Source organism: Triticum aestivum, chromosome 6D (genome assembly GCF_018294505.1).
Source record: "Triticum aestivum cultivar Chinese Spring chromosome 6D, IWGSC CS RefSeq v2.1, whole genome shotgun sequence".
NCBI lineage: Eukaryota > Viridiplantae > Streptophyta > Magnoliopsida > Poales > Poaceae > Triticum > Triticum aestivum.
Window position 1 is genome coordinate 212,169,782 of NC_057811.1, and position 16,419 is coordinate 212,186,200.

The window sequence follows — 16,419 nt, forward strand, 5'->3', positions numbered from 1 at the left end:
AAGCGGACGACCACAGCGAAAGAGGCGGCCGCTGAGGGGAGCAAGAGGGTGACGGAGCTGGATAGGAAGCGGAGGTGAGATGCCGTCTTCTTCCCGTCAAACCTGGATGGCAAAGTGCTGGAAGCAAGGTACGGATACCTGTGGTGGAGGGAAGTCCCGAAAGGGCATGGTGCGCCCAAGGTTCTAGCGGAGAAGGAAGAGGACCGCCAGATTCATACGGATTTTTCTGCGCATATTTCATTTGTGGCCTCTGCCCTCCCTTCTTGGATTTCTTTGAGGCGATAATGATGATCTATGGCTTCCATCTTCTGGATTTCATGCCAAATGCAATGGCGTGCATGGCGATTTACGCTCATTTGTGCGAGAACTTTGTCAGAGTCACCCCCAATGTCGACTTGTTCAGGCACTAATTTGTCCCGCGGGTGGAAAACAAAAACCACCGCTCCGGGAACATAAGTTGGATGCCACGGGTGGCAAGGGAGGTCTGGGATTACATCCCGGGTCAGCAATGCGGCAGATGGGAAAAATGGAGAGCAGATTGGTGTTGGATCCAAAATAAGGAAGCCCCGGAGTTCTGCCAGGCGCGGACAGAGTGCATCAAGCATGGCCATGATTGGAGGGAGGTCGGCCTCTCTGATGACAGGCTCCGCCCCGGCAATAAAGAGGATTACCCACCTAAAGGCTGCCGGGCTGACCATTGGGCATGTGGGAGCTGACTTTCTCCTTCGTCGAATCGCACCACTGCAGAAGAGGGACAGATTCGCCTGATAGTATGGAGATGCCACAGACTGGATGAGATTGCTCCCTGGCCTAGCCAATAACCTGTCGGTATACGGCCATGCCTGGTTGTGCAATCAGCTATTCGGCAGCCCTGGATTATTCAAACTGCCGGCGAACATCAGCCCACTGAACATCAACTCTGCTAGGGACTAGATTCTGAAGTGGATAACAGATTGCAATGCCCACGGAGTTTCGAGTGATTGGCGATTGCCCACGCTCGATGAAGAGCTTGAATGGACCTCCACCCTGGTGGAGAGGGCCACTAGGGTGGAGACCAGAATGTACAAGCACAACTCCATGATGGAGGTAGCGTACATCAAGAAGCAGCTGGAGGAGGGCAGGGCTCTGAAAGCCGCGGTGATGGCAAAGGCTAGGAAGGAGGCAAAGGGAAGGGGGAAGGCCATAGAGGGAGGTTCCTCCCAAGGCGGACACGAGGCGCAAACCTCGGAAGAGCTTGCCGGGGAGGATCCTGCCGGGGGTGAGCGTGCCGAGGATGAACCTGCCGGGAATGAGCCTTCTGGGATCGAGGCTCTATACACTGCGGCAGCAGAGTCCCAGGAGGGAGAGTAGCTCGCGGAGGCAGGGGAACTCGAGGAGGAGTGGCTCGTGGCAGGCCCTCAAGCTCCCGAGCCAGTCTTGGACCCACGCCCTCATAGGCGGGCGGCTAACCGAGGAGCAGTGTCCCCTGATCCTGCGCCTGCCGTGAACAAGCTGTAGAAGACGTCCTCAGGGAAGCAAGCTGGAGGCGGTGCGCCGACAATCCTCCCGCCTTGCCGAGGCTAAAACCTCTCCTGGAAAGAAATTGACGGCCATGGAGGTTAACTCCAGTTCCCAGTCCGATTCGGGTTCTTCGCAGAGCTCGTCCTCGTCGGAGCCGCCTGTGCCTCAGCAAGGCTCAAAACTGCCGGGGAGCTCTGTTCCCCTGCCCTCGAAGAGAAGCAGGGCGCCTTTGCCACCCATGGAGCTCGAGCTGAGCTCCATGCTCATTGATGAAGAATTTCTTGATGAATAACTTGCTAGGGTTAGAGAGAATGAAATTACTGAAACTGATGATATTATCGAAACTGAAGATTATGATTCTCCCCCTAGATATGAATTCCCTATTGTACGTGAGGGTTATATTATGGATGAAGAAACTTCTAGAGACTTCTTTGCTTGTAATAATAGAGATGATCTTAAGAAACTGTTAGCTAAGCTGAAAGAAAAGTCTTTGAATGCTAGAATGCAATATGCTCCTATGTTTGCTACTTCACCTATCTTTGTTACTGATAAGGATTATGAATTCTCTGTCGGTCCTGAGTTAATTACTTTGATTGAATCTTATCCTTTCTATGGTTATGAATCTGAAACTGTTGTGGCACATCTTACTAAATTGAATGATATAGCCACCCTATTTGCTCATGAGGAAAAATTTCGCTACTACTATATTCTTAAGTTGTTTCCTTTCTCCTTATAGGGTGATGCTAAGTTGTGGTTTAATTCTCTTGCTCCTGGTTGTGTGCATAGTCCCCAGGATATGATTTACTACTTCTCTGAAAAATATTTCCCTGCTCATAAGAAACAAGTTGCTTTAAAGGAAATATTTAACTTTGTGCAAATTGAAGAAGAGAGTCTCACACAAGCTTGGGGGAGGCTTCTCATCCTCTTAAGAAAATTGAAATACTTGATATCTTTTATAATGGACTAACTGATGCTTCTACGGACCACCTGGATAGTTGTGCTAGTCGTGTTTTCAGGGAACGAACTATTGAGCAAGCTGAAAAACTATTGAATAATATATTTAGCAATGATAATGATTGGACTCTTCCCGAACCAACTCCTGGGCCAACTCCAAAGAAAAGAGGTATTCTATTTCTCAGTCTTGAAGATATGCAAGAGGCAATGAAATCTATGAAAGAAAAAGGTATTAAAGCTGAAGATGTTAAGAATTTACCACCTATTGAAGAAATACATGGTCTTGATAACCCAACACATGTAGTAGAGGTAAACGCTCATTATAGATTTCATGAAGGTGATATTCCTCATAATAAGTCTACTAGTCAATGCTTGGACGAGTTTGATAATTTTATTAACAAGAAAACTTCAATGCTTATGTTAGTAGACAATTGAAGTGTAGTGCTTACATGCTTGACTACTTGGGTGATTATGTGAGTAGAACTGTTAATGATCTTAAGCTTATTAGTAAACATGCTTCCATGGTTACAACTCAAGTAGAACAAGTACTTAAGGCACATGATGATTTGCTTAATGAGTTAAATAGTAAGAATAATGACAATGCTATTAGGGTTATGACTAGAGGTGGTAAAATGACCCAGGAACCTTTTTATCCCGAGGGCCATTCTACGAGAGTTGAGCAAGATTCTCAGAGAGTTAATGCTGATGCATCTAGTCCTAGTAATAAAAAGAAAAAGAAAACTGATAGGACTTTGCATGCTTCTAGTGAACCTGTTGTAGATACACCTGAGAATCCTAATGATATTTCTATTTCTAATGCTGAGACACAATATGGTGATAAACATGAACCTAGTGATAATGTTAATGATGATGTTCATGTTGATGCTCAACCTAGTAATGATAATGATGTAGAGATTGAACCTGCTGTTGATCTTGATAACCCACAATCAAAGAATCAACATTATGATAAGTGAGACTTCATTGCTAGGAAACATGGTAAAGAAAGAGAACCATGGGTTCAGAAACCCATGCCCTTTCCTCCTAAACCATCCAAGAAAAAGGATGATGAGGATTTTGAGTGCTTTGCTGAAATGATTAGACATAACTTTTTGCGTATGTGTTTGACTGATATGCTTAAAATGTCTCCTTATGCTAAGTATTTGAAGGATATTGTTACTAATAAAAGAAAGATACCAGAAGCTGAAATTTCCACCATGCTTGCTAATTATACTTTTAAGGGTGGAATACCGAAGAAACTAGGAGACCCAGGAGTACCAACTATACCATGCTCCATTAAAAGAAACTATGTTAAAACTGCTTTATGTGATTTGGGAGTCGGAGTTAGTGTTATGCCTGTCTCTTTATATCGTAGACTTGAATTGAATAAGTTGACACCTACTGAAATCTCTTTGCAAATGGCTGATAAATCAACTGCTATACCCATCGGTATTTGTGAGGATGTGCCTATTGAGGTTGCAAACGTTACTATCTTAACGGACTTTGTTATTCTTGATATTCCCGAGGACGATAGTATGTCGATTATCCTTGGTAGACCCTTTTTGAATGCTGCATGGGCTGTTATTGATTGCAACAAAGGCAATGTCAGTTTTCATGTTAACGGTAATGAGCATACGGTACACTTTCTGAAGAAACAACCTCAAGTTCATAGTATCAATTCTATTGGAAAAATTTCAACTATTACTATTGGAGGTTTTGAATTCCCTCTTCCTACTGTCAAAAAGAAATATGATATTTTTATTGTTGGGGACATGCATATCCCCGTTGAGGTAACCTAGTGTTATAGAAAATTCTCCGGTTTCATGTCATTCGGAAGAAGTTTGTTAATAAGACTTGATAAACCTTGTTAATGGATTCCTTTTGATGAGCATGAGATGGATGAATTTAGAAGGCAGAACGTTCTGTACCTACTTTTTACTTTCCGTTATTTAGAATTCATAAATAAAAAATTATTTTTCTGTCTGTTTCTGAATTATCCGTGCAATAAAAATTGTCCCGAATGTAAAGTTCTCCAAATGCCCTGAAATTTTAGTATAAATATTTATAGAAATTTGAGAATTTCTGGCACTGAGAACACACCAGGTTTGCACAAGGAGATCAAAAATGGCAGCAGGATGAGCAAGAACACGGGTTTGAGCTACGGGATGAATTTTTCTGGAGGAAGACGAAGTGGATGGGTACTGGAAATAAGTGGAGGGGACCCATGTGGGAACCACAAGGCAGGGGCGCGCCCAGGGGGTAGGGTGCGCCCTCCACGCTTGTTGCCCACTGGTGAAGCTCCAATTGCAAAACTGTTTTGGGGGATTGTTCTTCGGTATGTGACTGCTCCAATGGTCCAATTAGTTTTTGTTCTATTTCTTTATTTATTGCAAATTTTTGCTGCTGTGGTGACCTTGTTCTTGAGCTTGCATGTCAAATTTATATGGTCCAAAGTAGTTTTGATGCATGATATAGCCTCTAGACACTTGTAGGAGTAATTGCTATCAATTTTGTTGAGTTTTGTTCACTTTTATTTTGAGTCACTAAAAATTTCAGAAATTTTTCAGAGGTAGAAAAATGTCTAGGAGTATGTACCAAGGTGGTTCTTCGAGGAAGCAAGCACCAAGGCCCACGATACATAAGCCGGACCTTGAACCACCAAGGGAAGCTCAATTGCAGCCTTGTGAATGGCCGTCGGATGAATTCATGGTCCATGTAGGTTTCAAGGATGAGTTTGATGCATACTTACAAAATGCCGGCCTTGAGGACTTCGTGTCAGATAAGTGCCAACAATACTATTACCTCACTGATTCCTTTGTGCGGAGGTTCGAATTTTCATCTAAGCGCAATACCCATACTGTTTTATTTGATCTTTATGATGAATCATATACCATGGACCTTGAAGATTTTAATAATGCTTGCAAAATCCCACAGTGGGGTCTTCTTAGCGAGCCTCACAAAGCTGAATACAATGATTTCCTTGCTAGCATCACTGTGGGAGAAACTAGAAATATCACACAAGCTACCATAGGGAGCATTCACCTTCCTGCCATACATTGTTTTTCTCTCTTTATAGGTAGATGCATTAATGGTAAGCATGAGCATTGCCACTTTGTGTTCCAGATCTTAGTGTCCTCAAGTGTGCGGTGTTAGGTGATAAGCGATATAACTTGGGGGCTATTATTGCGAGGAGGTTACACCTTAATGCTAAAGATGGAGATTTATTTGGTGGGATTTATGCAACCGTTTAGCTAATTATCTTGGTGTACCCATAAGAGGGAATGACATTGAGTTTCCACCTGCTTTTCTAGATTATAATGCTATGGTACGCTACCAGTTTCTCGAGAGGAACGAACAGTCCCTCCAGTACCGACTAATCTTTGATGAACGACGTACTGTCCATATCACCCTTTTTGCTCCTGTCTTCTTTAAATTTCAGGTAAATGGGAGATATTTTATAACTAGAAAGGAGGCTAACGAGTATGAGAGAACAGCAGAGGCCGCTCGCCTCCAGGAAGCACCTCGCCAAGCGGTAGTTGCCACAGCACAGTACAACCCCAACTAAGATTTCGGATACAATCCGGGCCAGTCGTGGCCCTAGACCAACTTAGGCCAAAAGCCTAAGCTTGGGGGAGTACGTATTTCTCACTGACATTACATTCATGTTCACACGGTCATTCTAGTTGTCTTCATACTTTTTCATTTTATTATCCATGCTAGTTTATTTTCTTTTTCCCGTATTCTTCTTGTGTGTTTGAAAAACCTTAAGAAAAACAAAAAAATAATTGTAGATTCTATTTAGTTTACTTTCCATTATCACTTAGTAGTACTTTTAAAAGAAAACCGAAAAAGATTTCTCATTCTTCTTTTGCTTGTTGGGAGCTTTCCTGTGTAAATAGTTTTTCTCGTTCTTGTTTTACCTTCTTCAGAAAAACAAAAACTCCAAAAACATTTCAGTGTGTTTCTTTGAAATTCTTTTCTTTTCTTTGGGGGTCGAGACGAGAAGACCATGATGAAAATATTCACTGGCTCTCATATGCATTATTGTTGATCTAACAAAGAGCCCATATTACCTTGTCTTCTCCTTTGAATAAATGTGCAGATTCTAGCTTAGTCCAATGCACGTGCACTATTATTATTATCCACATCGTTCAGTCGTGCAAGTGAAAGGCAATGATGATGATATATGATGAAATGATTGAGATGAGGAAAAGATGGTATGAACTCGACATATCTTGTTTTTGTAAATATGATTAGTTCATCATTCTTGATTCAGCCCATTATGAATGAAACATGTTTGCAATGACAATTAGAGATTATAGTTACTCATGCCATGCTTAATTAGCTAGGAGTTTATAATGGTTTACCTTGTGTGCCAACATTCTTTTAAAATGGTTGTGATGTAGTATGATAGGATGGTATCCTCCAAATGATTCTATTGACTTGACTTGGCACATGTTCACGCATGTAGTTGAAACAAAATCAATATAGCCTCCATGATTTATATCCTACTCATGCTTACATTCAATGTTGGTTAATATCAATGCATGTTTATGACTGTTGTCGCTCTCTAGCTGGTCGCTCCCCAGTCTTTTTCTAGCCTTCACTTGTACTAAGCGGGAATACTGCTCGTGCATCCACTTCCATAAACCCAAAGTTGTTCCATATGAGTCCACCATACCTACCTATATGTTGTATTTACCTGCCATTCCAAGTAAATTTGCATGTGCCAAACTCTAAACTTCAAATAATAATCTGTTTTGTATGCCCAAATAGCTCATGTCGCGACTGAGGGCTGTCAGTATCTTCCACGCTAGGTGGGTTATTCTCATGATGAGTGGACTCCGCTCATCAATCACGAGAAAATGGCTGGTAACCGGGATGCCTAGTCCCATGCTCAAATCAAATCAAAATATAATTGCAAACAAAACTCCCCCAGGACTGTTGTTAGTTGGACGGTACCTGTTGTTTCGGACCAGCCGTGCAATGTGCTTGTTGGTGGTGGGGGAGTATAAACTTTACCATTCTGTTTGGGAACCGCCTATAATGTATCTAGTATGGAAGATACCAAGATCTCTTGGTTGTTATGTTGACAATGAAAGCATACCACTCAAAATATTATTTATCTCTATTTCAAAAACTCGAGGCCTGGCACCTCTACAAATATACCCCTGCTTCCCTCTGCGAAGGGCTTATCTATTTACTTTTATTTTTGAGACATCATCCTCTTATAAAAAGCACCAGTTAGAGAGCACCACTGTCATTTGTATGCATTGCTATTAATTTATATTGGCTATGACTGTGACTGAATCTCTTTTGCCATGAATTACAATGTCTAGTCTGTCCTTGATCTTCAGGGGTGCTCTGCATTTATGTTTTGCGGTCTCAGAAACGGCTAGCGAGATACCATTTTCTTATATCACGTCATGATTGTTTTGAAAAAGTGTTGTCATCCGAGATTTATTATTATTGCTCGCTAGCTAACTATGCCATTGGTATGAGTAAACGTGAGACCTAAGTGTTATTGTGAATATGGTTAGTTCATAATCTTTGCTGGAAACCTGAATGTTGGCTTTACATATTTGCAACAACAAGATCAAATAGAGTTTGTAAAAGTTTTTCTTTATCACTTTCTGTTTGTCAACTGAATTTCTTGAGGACAAGCAATGGGTTAAGCTTGGGGTAGTTGATAAGTCTCCATCGTATCTACTTTTCCAAACTCTTTTGCCCTTGTTTTGGACTCTAATTTGCATGATTTGAATGGTACTAATCCGGACTGACGCTGTTTTCAGCAGAATTGCATGGTCTTATTTTTGTGCAGAAATAAAAGTTCTCTGAATGACCTGAAACTTCACAGAGAATATTTTTGGAATAAATAAAAATATTGGCGAAAGAATCAACCGAAGAGGACCCACCACCTGTCCACAAGGGTGGGGGGCACGCCCCCTAGCTTGTGGGTCCCACAAAGCTCCACCGACCTCAAATCCAACTCCATATATTCACGTTCGGGGAGAAAAAAATCAGAGAGAAGGATTCATCACATTTTACGAGACGGAGCCACCGCCACCTCATGTTCTTCCTCGAGAGGGAAGATCTAGAGTCCGTTTTGGGCTCCATAGAGGGGAAATTTATGACATCGTCATCATCAACCATCCTCCATCAGCAATTTGATGATGCTCACCGCCGTGCGTGAGTAATCCTAGCGTAGGCTTGCTGGACGGTGATGGGTTGGATGACATTTACCATGTAATCGAGTTAGTTTTGTTAGGGTTTGATCCCTAGTATCCACTATGTTCTGAGATTGATGTTGCAATGACTTTGCTATGCTTAATACTTGTCACTAGGGCCCGAGTGCCATGATTTCAGATCTGAACCTATTATGTTTTCATGAATATATTTGTGTTCTTGATCCTATCTTGCAAGTTATAGTCACCTACGACGTGTTATGATCCGGCAACCCCGGAGTGACAATAGTCGGGACACTTCCCGGTGATGACCGTAGTTTGAGGAGTTCATGTATTCACTAAGTGCTAATGCTTTCGTCAGGTTCTCTATTAAAAGGAGGCCTTAATATCCCGTAGTTTCCAATAGGACCCCTCTACCACGGGAGGGTAGGACAAAAGATGTCATGCAAGTTCTTTTCTAGAAGCACGTATGACAATATTCGGAATACAAGCCTACATTATATTGATGAATTGGAGCTAGTTCTGTGTCACCCTAGGTTATAACTGTTGCATGATGAATGCCATCCGACATAATTATCCATCATTGATCCATTGCCTATGAGTTCGTTTCATATTGATCTTTGCTAAGTTACTTTTCCGTTGCTACTGTTATGGTTCCTACAAAACTGCTACTGTTACTTTGGCCACCGTTACCGTTACTTCCATACTACTTTGCTACTAAATATTTTGCTGCAGATATTAAGTCTTTCAGGTGTGGTTTAATTGACAACTCAGTTGCTAATACTTGAGAATATTCTTTGGGTCCCCTTGTGTCGAATCAATAAATTTGGGTTGAATACTCTACCCTCGAAAACTGTTGCGATCCCCTATACTTGTGGGTTATCAAGAAGGTCCTTACATTATCGAGGAGGTTTATCATTCCGGTGCCATCAAGATCAACAACATCGAAGGCACTAACCCGAAGGTGGTTACATTATCGAGGAGGTTTATCGTTCCGGTGCCATCAAGATCAACAACGCCGATGTCACTAATCTCAAGGTGGTAAACGGTCAAAGAATCAAACATTATATTTCAGGTAGTCCCATAAATGTTGAGACAAATATTAGTAATACCATAACACAGGAGGAGTAGATAAGGGATACATTCCAGAAAGTTTCAGACTCCGAAAAAGAATAGGTATGTGGTACGGTAATTAAACCAACTCCAAAACTGTTCTAATGGCAATTTTTCTCCGTTCTGGAAAATTTTAAAAATTAGGAAACTAAAAAGTAGTCTGAAAAGTGCACAAGGAGGCGACAAGCCTAGGAGGCACGCCCTACCCCCTGGGCGCGCCCTTGTGGCTTGTGGCCACCTCGTGTGCCCTTCAGACACCGTTTTCTTGCACAATACTTCTTTTGGTCGGTAAAATTTCATTATATAATCTCCCGAAGATTTTGACCACCGCACCATGATGAAATCCTCTATTCTTGTGTTTAGCTGATTCTCTAGCAGAATTGGAGAAAGATGTCTTTGGAAGAGTTGGTCGGGGAGAGTCGGGTTTCTCACCCGATACCTAGCCAAAGAGCATACAATGAAGCTGACCACTTTGGGTGGTCAACGGAAGAAGAGATGGATGTTGACCTGAAAAGAGTGGATGCGAGGGGGGAGGACCAAGAAGCTACCTCTCGCCTTCAACCTGAAGCCATGCTTGAGGAACTTCAAAGCTCAACAATACCGAATTCAGTTAAACCTCCCAATGCTAGATGTCTCTCTTATGATAACATGAAAAAAAGTGTTGCTTTTTCCCCCACAACCAGGAAGCATCCATGGGTGATCGGAGCTCTGGCTATCATAGGCAAACTCTGTAAGGAAATAATGGATCCTAAACAGCAAGTCAACAAGATCGAGGAAGAAAATCACATCCTGAAGGGTATTATTGCCAAGAATATTGGATCACCACCTCCGAAGAAAGAGATCTAAATACATGGGTATGGGCACTCCCCTTGGCAACTACCAAGCTTGGGGGAGGTGCCCCGGAGTCGTATCACCATCACACCTTTACCTTGATTTTTTTTCTTAATTCGATCCTTTTGGTTATATCTTAATCTAGTAGAATAAGGTTTTTAGTATGATCTAGCTTTAAGTTTTATTTCGAGATTTATCTATGTAATCGAGTCCGTGAGTTATATAATAAAGAGTAGTTTTGAGTTGAGGGCTTTGCTTTCTTGCTATGATCTTGAGAGATAGAAAAATAAAAAGAAATAAAAAGATCATATAATGGTCTTATGGAGAGTGCTGACTTCACATATAAAGAGTATGATGCATAAAAGTTGTTGAGAGTTGACAAACATAGTTTTGGTCATTGTTGCAATTAATAGGAAGTAATAAACAAAGAGAGGTTTCACATATAAATACATTATCTTGGCCATCTTTTGTGATTGTGAACACTCATTAAAATATGACATGCTACAAAGTTGTTGTTGGACAAGGAAGACAACATAATGGGTTATGTTTTCTTATATCTGAATAGAAGTTATATTATCATGGATCCTCCAACATGTTAAGCTTGCTTTCCCCCTCATGCTAGCCAAATCTTTTGCACCAAGTAGAGATACTACTTGTGCATCCAAACATCCCTTAAACAAGTTTTCCCATGAGAGTCCACCATACCTACCTATGGATTGAATAAGATCCTTCAAGTAAGTTGTCATCGGTGCAAGAATTAAAAATTGCTCTCTAAATATGTATGATCTTTTAGTGTGGATAAAATAAGCTTTATACGAACTTGTGATATGGAAGAAATAAAAGCGACAGACTGCATAATAAAGTTCTTTATCACAAGTGGTAATATAAAAGTGACGTTCTTTTGCATTAAGATTTTGTGCATCCAACCATAAAACCGCATGGCAACCTCTGCTTCCCTCTGCGAAGGGCCTATCTTTTACTTTTACCTTCTCCCCCTTACAAAAGAGTCATGGTGATCTTCACCTTTCCTTTTTACACCTTTTCTTTTTGGCAGGCACTATGTCACTACTGCAGGATGCCGCTAATGTGACACTATGATCAGAGACCCTTACAAAACTGTGTGATGTAAAAAAACATCAAAAAAGATGCAAAACGTTTGCGATGAATGATACATCAAACACGGTTCAGATTTTAGTGGTGTGTGCGATGCAGGGCATACGGTTCAGTTCAATTAACTGTTTGCGATGAGGCAGAACAAAAGAAACAGGCAGCCAGATGAAGGCGTGTGCGATATACGGCATACAACAGAAACGGGCAGCCAGATAAAGGTGTGTGTTATATACGACATATAGTTCACTCGGATGAACTGTTTGTGATTAGGAAACACAAAAGAAATGGTCAGCCAGATCATGGTGTGTGCGATATACTGCATACGGTTCATTGCGATAAACTGTTTGTGTTGAGCCAAAAGAACAGAAACGTTTCACATAAACAAGATGTGTGTAATACGCGGCAAACATCCAATTACATAGGTGGCTAGTACACACATGACATTTCCACACACCAAAGTAAACTATTACATGCATAATTAACTAGGATAAACGATCATCTAATCATCATCTACTTCTCGTGCTAGCTCGATGTTCCTTCTATGCAAATTTTCCATTAATTGATGGCATTTTATGAACACGCCACCGTTTCCCACCATTTCCTCACCGGTTTCCCGCCACCCAGCGATATTGCGCATAAACCTAGGCGGCGCGGGACGCACGAAGGCAACAAGCGCAGCCGGTAGCACATCCATCTTTCCAAGCATGCCAACCAACCAAAGTGCCGCCTCTGCCATCAACCTCGTCGACGAGGAAAACGAGAAGGCACCACGGCCCGTCGAGGCCGAGGAACTCCCTAGCAACACGATGGACGACGCCGTGATGTGCGCCGTTGCCAGGGTTGAGCAGACCCTTGGCGCATGGCGGTTCAGCGTCGCGGATCAAGATAGGCATGTCAGTGCCAAGAGGATGCAGCTCGCCGCACAACATGATTGATGGCGCGCCGCAGAGCAAGCTAGGCGCGTCTGTGCCAATAGGCTGCAGCGAGACCATTGGAGCGCCGTAGATCGAGAGGTGTGGCGTGCCACACAGCAAGCTGGGTACCCGTCCCATCAGTACCCCCATTCCTCACCAGGAGTGGGCAGAGGCCCTCTGCACCGTAGTTGCAGCAGAGGCCGGCCGCGCCATAGTTGCACCGGACGCCCTCCGCGCCGTTCGCATGGGTCACGCCGTTCGCCTGGTCCGCGGCCTACTCGATGCCAATGCGCTAGTCGCTAGGCTCGACCGCCTCCTTGGCCTAGGTGTCCACCTGGGCGCAGTAGAGGAACATGACCGTCGCATCCTCGAGTTGGTGATCTTCGATGAAATAGCTAATTTGGAGCTCGAGATCGCACTCCAAATGTACCGCTAGTGTGTCGACCGCTTGGACGAACGCCTGCACGAGTTCAGGCAGAGCCAAGAGCTACCATAGGCAAGGGCTGCTGGTCATGGTCTCATGGATGCATTTTATTTTGTTGGGTTGTTTCCACGTGGATCGCTGATAACCCACAAGTATAGGGGATCGCAACAGTTTTCGAGGGTAGAGTATTGAACCCAAATTTATTGATTTGACATAAGGGGAGCCAAAGAATATTTGAAGGTATTAGCAGCTGAGTTGTCAATTCAACCACACTTGGAGATTAATTATCTGCAGCAACGTGATCAGTAGCAAAGTAATATGATAGTTTTGATAGTAGTGACAGCAGTAACAGTAACGGTAACAGTGATAGCAGTAATTTTGTAGCAAGTGCAATAGTGATAGCAGCAGTAGTAACTTAGCAAGAACAATATAAGATAAATTCGTAGGCATTGGATCGGTGACTTGTTGGATGATATTCATCATGAGATAGTTATAACCTAGGGCGATACAACACTAGCTCTAGTTCATCAATATAATGTAGGCATGTATTCCGTAAATAGTTTGTCCTACCCTCCCGTGGAAAGAACATGCATGACATCTTTTGTCCTACCCTCCCGTTGCAGCGGGGTCCTATTGGAAACTAAGGGATATTAAGGCCTCCTTTTAATAGAGAACCGGAACAAAGAATTAACACATAGTGAATAGATGAACTCCTCAAACTACGTTCATCCCCGGGCCCAAAGTGGCAAGGATTAAGCATGGCAAAGTCATAGAAACATCAATCTTAGAACATAGTGGATACTAGGGATCAAGCCCTAACAAAACTAACTCGATTACATGATGAATCTCATCCAACTCCTCACCGACCAGCGAGCCTATGAAGGAATTACTCACTCTTGGTGGGGAGCATCATGGAAATGGCGATGGAGAAGGGTTGGTGATGACGAAGTACGAAGACCCCCCCTCTCCGGAGCCCCAAACGGACTCCAGATCTGGCCTCCCAATGAAGAACATGAGGTGACAGCGGCTCCGTCTCGTGGATCGCGATAATTCTTTCTCCTTGATTTTTTCTGGAAAAATAGGATTTTATAGCATCGGTTTCAGGGTCTGTGGGGTCACTAGGTGGGGGCAACTCACCTGGATGCGCCAGGAGAGGGGGGCGCGCCCTGGTGGGTTGTGCCCACCCAGGTGCCCCTCTCCGGTGGATCTTGGCTCCAAAAATTCTTATATATTGTATAAAAATTCCTTGCAAAGTTTCGTTCCATTCCAAGAACTTTTATTTCTGCACAAAAACAACAACATGGTAGTTCTGCTGAAAACAACGTCAGTCATGGGTTAGTTTCATTGAAATCATGCAAATTAGAGTCCAAAACAAGAGGAAAAGCATTAGGAAATGTATATACATTGGAGACGTATCAACTCCCCCAAGCTTAAACCTTTGCTTGTCCTCAAGCAATTCAGTAGATAAACTGAAAGTGAATAAGGAAAACTTTTGCGAACTCTTTTGCTCTTGTTTGCATGAATAAGCTTAAATAGCACCGACGTTTTCAGCCAACATTATAACTAACCATGCCGACAATAACTCTTAAATATTATATTAAGTCATATTGTCGCGGGATATCCACGGCCACCTATGGGACCGGGCAGCCCCTTGCTGGTTCGGCGGGGGACGTCGCGTTGCACAAAGAGCAGACCAGCGCGCGACATCATGGCAAAGAGCACACAAGCAATTTACCCAGGTTCGGGCCGCCGCCAGGCGTAAGACCCTACTCCTACTTTGGTGGATTGATGGTGGAAATGAACGTGGTGGTGCGTGGTACACTTGCCAGGCAAGGCCTGCCTCAGGGCTACGGTGACCACAAGCGTATGGTGGCTTGGGTTTGTCTAGTTTCCAACCCTCCAATCCCCTCCTACGATTGCCATGGGCCTCCTTTTATAGATTAAGGGGTCACCACAGTGGCAAAACAGTCATTACCCACTGATATGGTAGCAAACAATGCTATCATACCTAACTCTGCGGGCTGGCAGGGTGCATTAAATGCACCGCTTAGTGTCACATCACTAGCTGCCCGGTAAGGCCTGCCGGGCTTATCTTGCCAGCTTCGCATCTGTTCTCTTGACACGTCGTTGGATGGGTGTCATCTGTGGGTTTCTTCTGTAGGAGATGGCTGCCATGTGGCAAATGCTGCCACTTAATCACTTTGCAGCTTGACACCACACTGATTGACGACATGGGTCGTAGTTGCATGGTTGGCAGGGTGGTTCAGGCCCCGCAAGCCCCGGCAGGCGCTGCTGGGGAGTCGTAGTTGCTTGCTTCTGGTGGTGGCCTGGCCCCTTGCCGGGCTCACCTGCCCGGCGAGGGAGGCCCTTCTCTTGTCCGTATCCTATTCCTTTGGCTCGATCTCAATCTCTCCGAGTTGCATGTTGGTTCTTCAACCTCTGACTAGAGCTGGTGCTTCAATATTGATCTTGTACCTGTGCACATTTGGTCAACATACCCGGGGTCTGTTGCACCGACACATATCAATGACATAATCAGCTAGCGATCAGTAATAAGATATCTCAAATGGCAACACGTTGTCAAAACAACCATGATATAAGATGACAATAGTGGTATCTCGCTAGCCCTTTCTGAGACCGAAAAACATAAATGCAGAGCACCTCCAAAGTTCAAGCAGCGACTAAACATTGTAATTCATGGTAGAAAAGATCCAGTCATGATGCACCCAACATTAGCTACACACAATGCATAAGACATGACAGCTGTGCTCTCATGTTTTGGCGCTTGTTTTAGAGGGTGATGACACAACATAAAAGGAAATAGATAGTCCCTTCGTAGAGGGAAGCATTGATTAGCAGAGGTGCTAGAGCTCAAATTTTCAAACAGAGATAAATGATATTTTGAGACATGCATCGTTCTCATTTACTTCACGACCATCAGTTATCAATATCTTCCATGCTATGCACGCTAGTGGCGGTTCCCAAGCGATAAAAGTATAGGTTTTGACTCCATTGGGAGTTTTTGTTTGATTATTCGTAAGCTTTTTCTGTTTGCAGTTTAGGACTGGGCATCCCTATTACCACACTTTTCTCCTGCGATGGCGTGTGAGTAAACACTCGACCTGAGAATAACCCGCTTAGCATGGAAGATACCGAACACCTCTGTCGTTCCATGAATGATCCAGGCACACAAAAAGGATATTTATTTAGAAGTTTTTAGAGGTGGCACATGCAAATTTACTTAGGACGCCAGGGTAATACCGCATACAGGTAGGTATGGTGGACTCATCTGGAATAACTTTGGGTTCATGGTTTTTTATGTACAAGCAGAATTCCCACTTAGTACAGGCGAAGGCTAGCAACTAGATTGAGAAGCGGCTAGCTAGAGAGC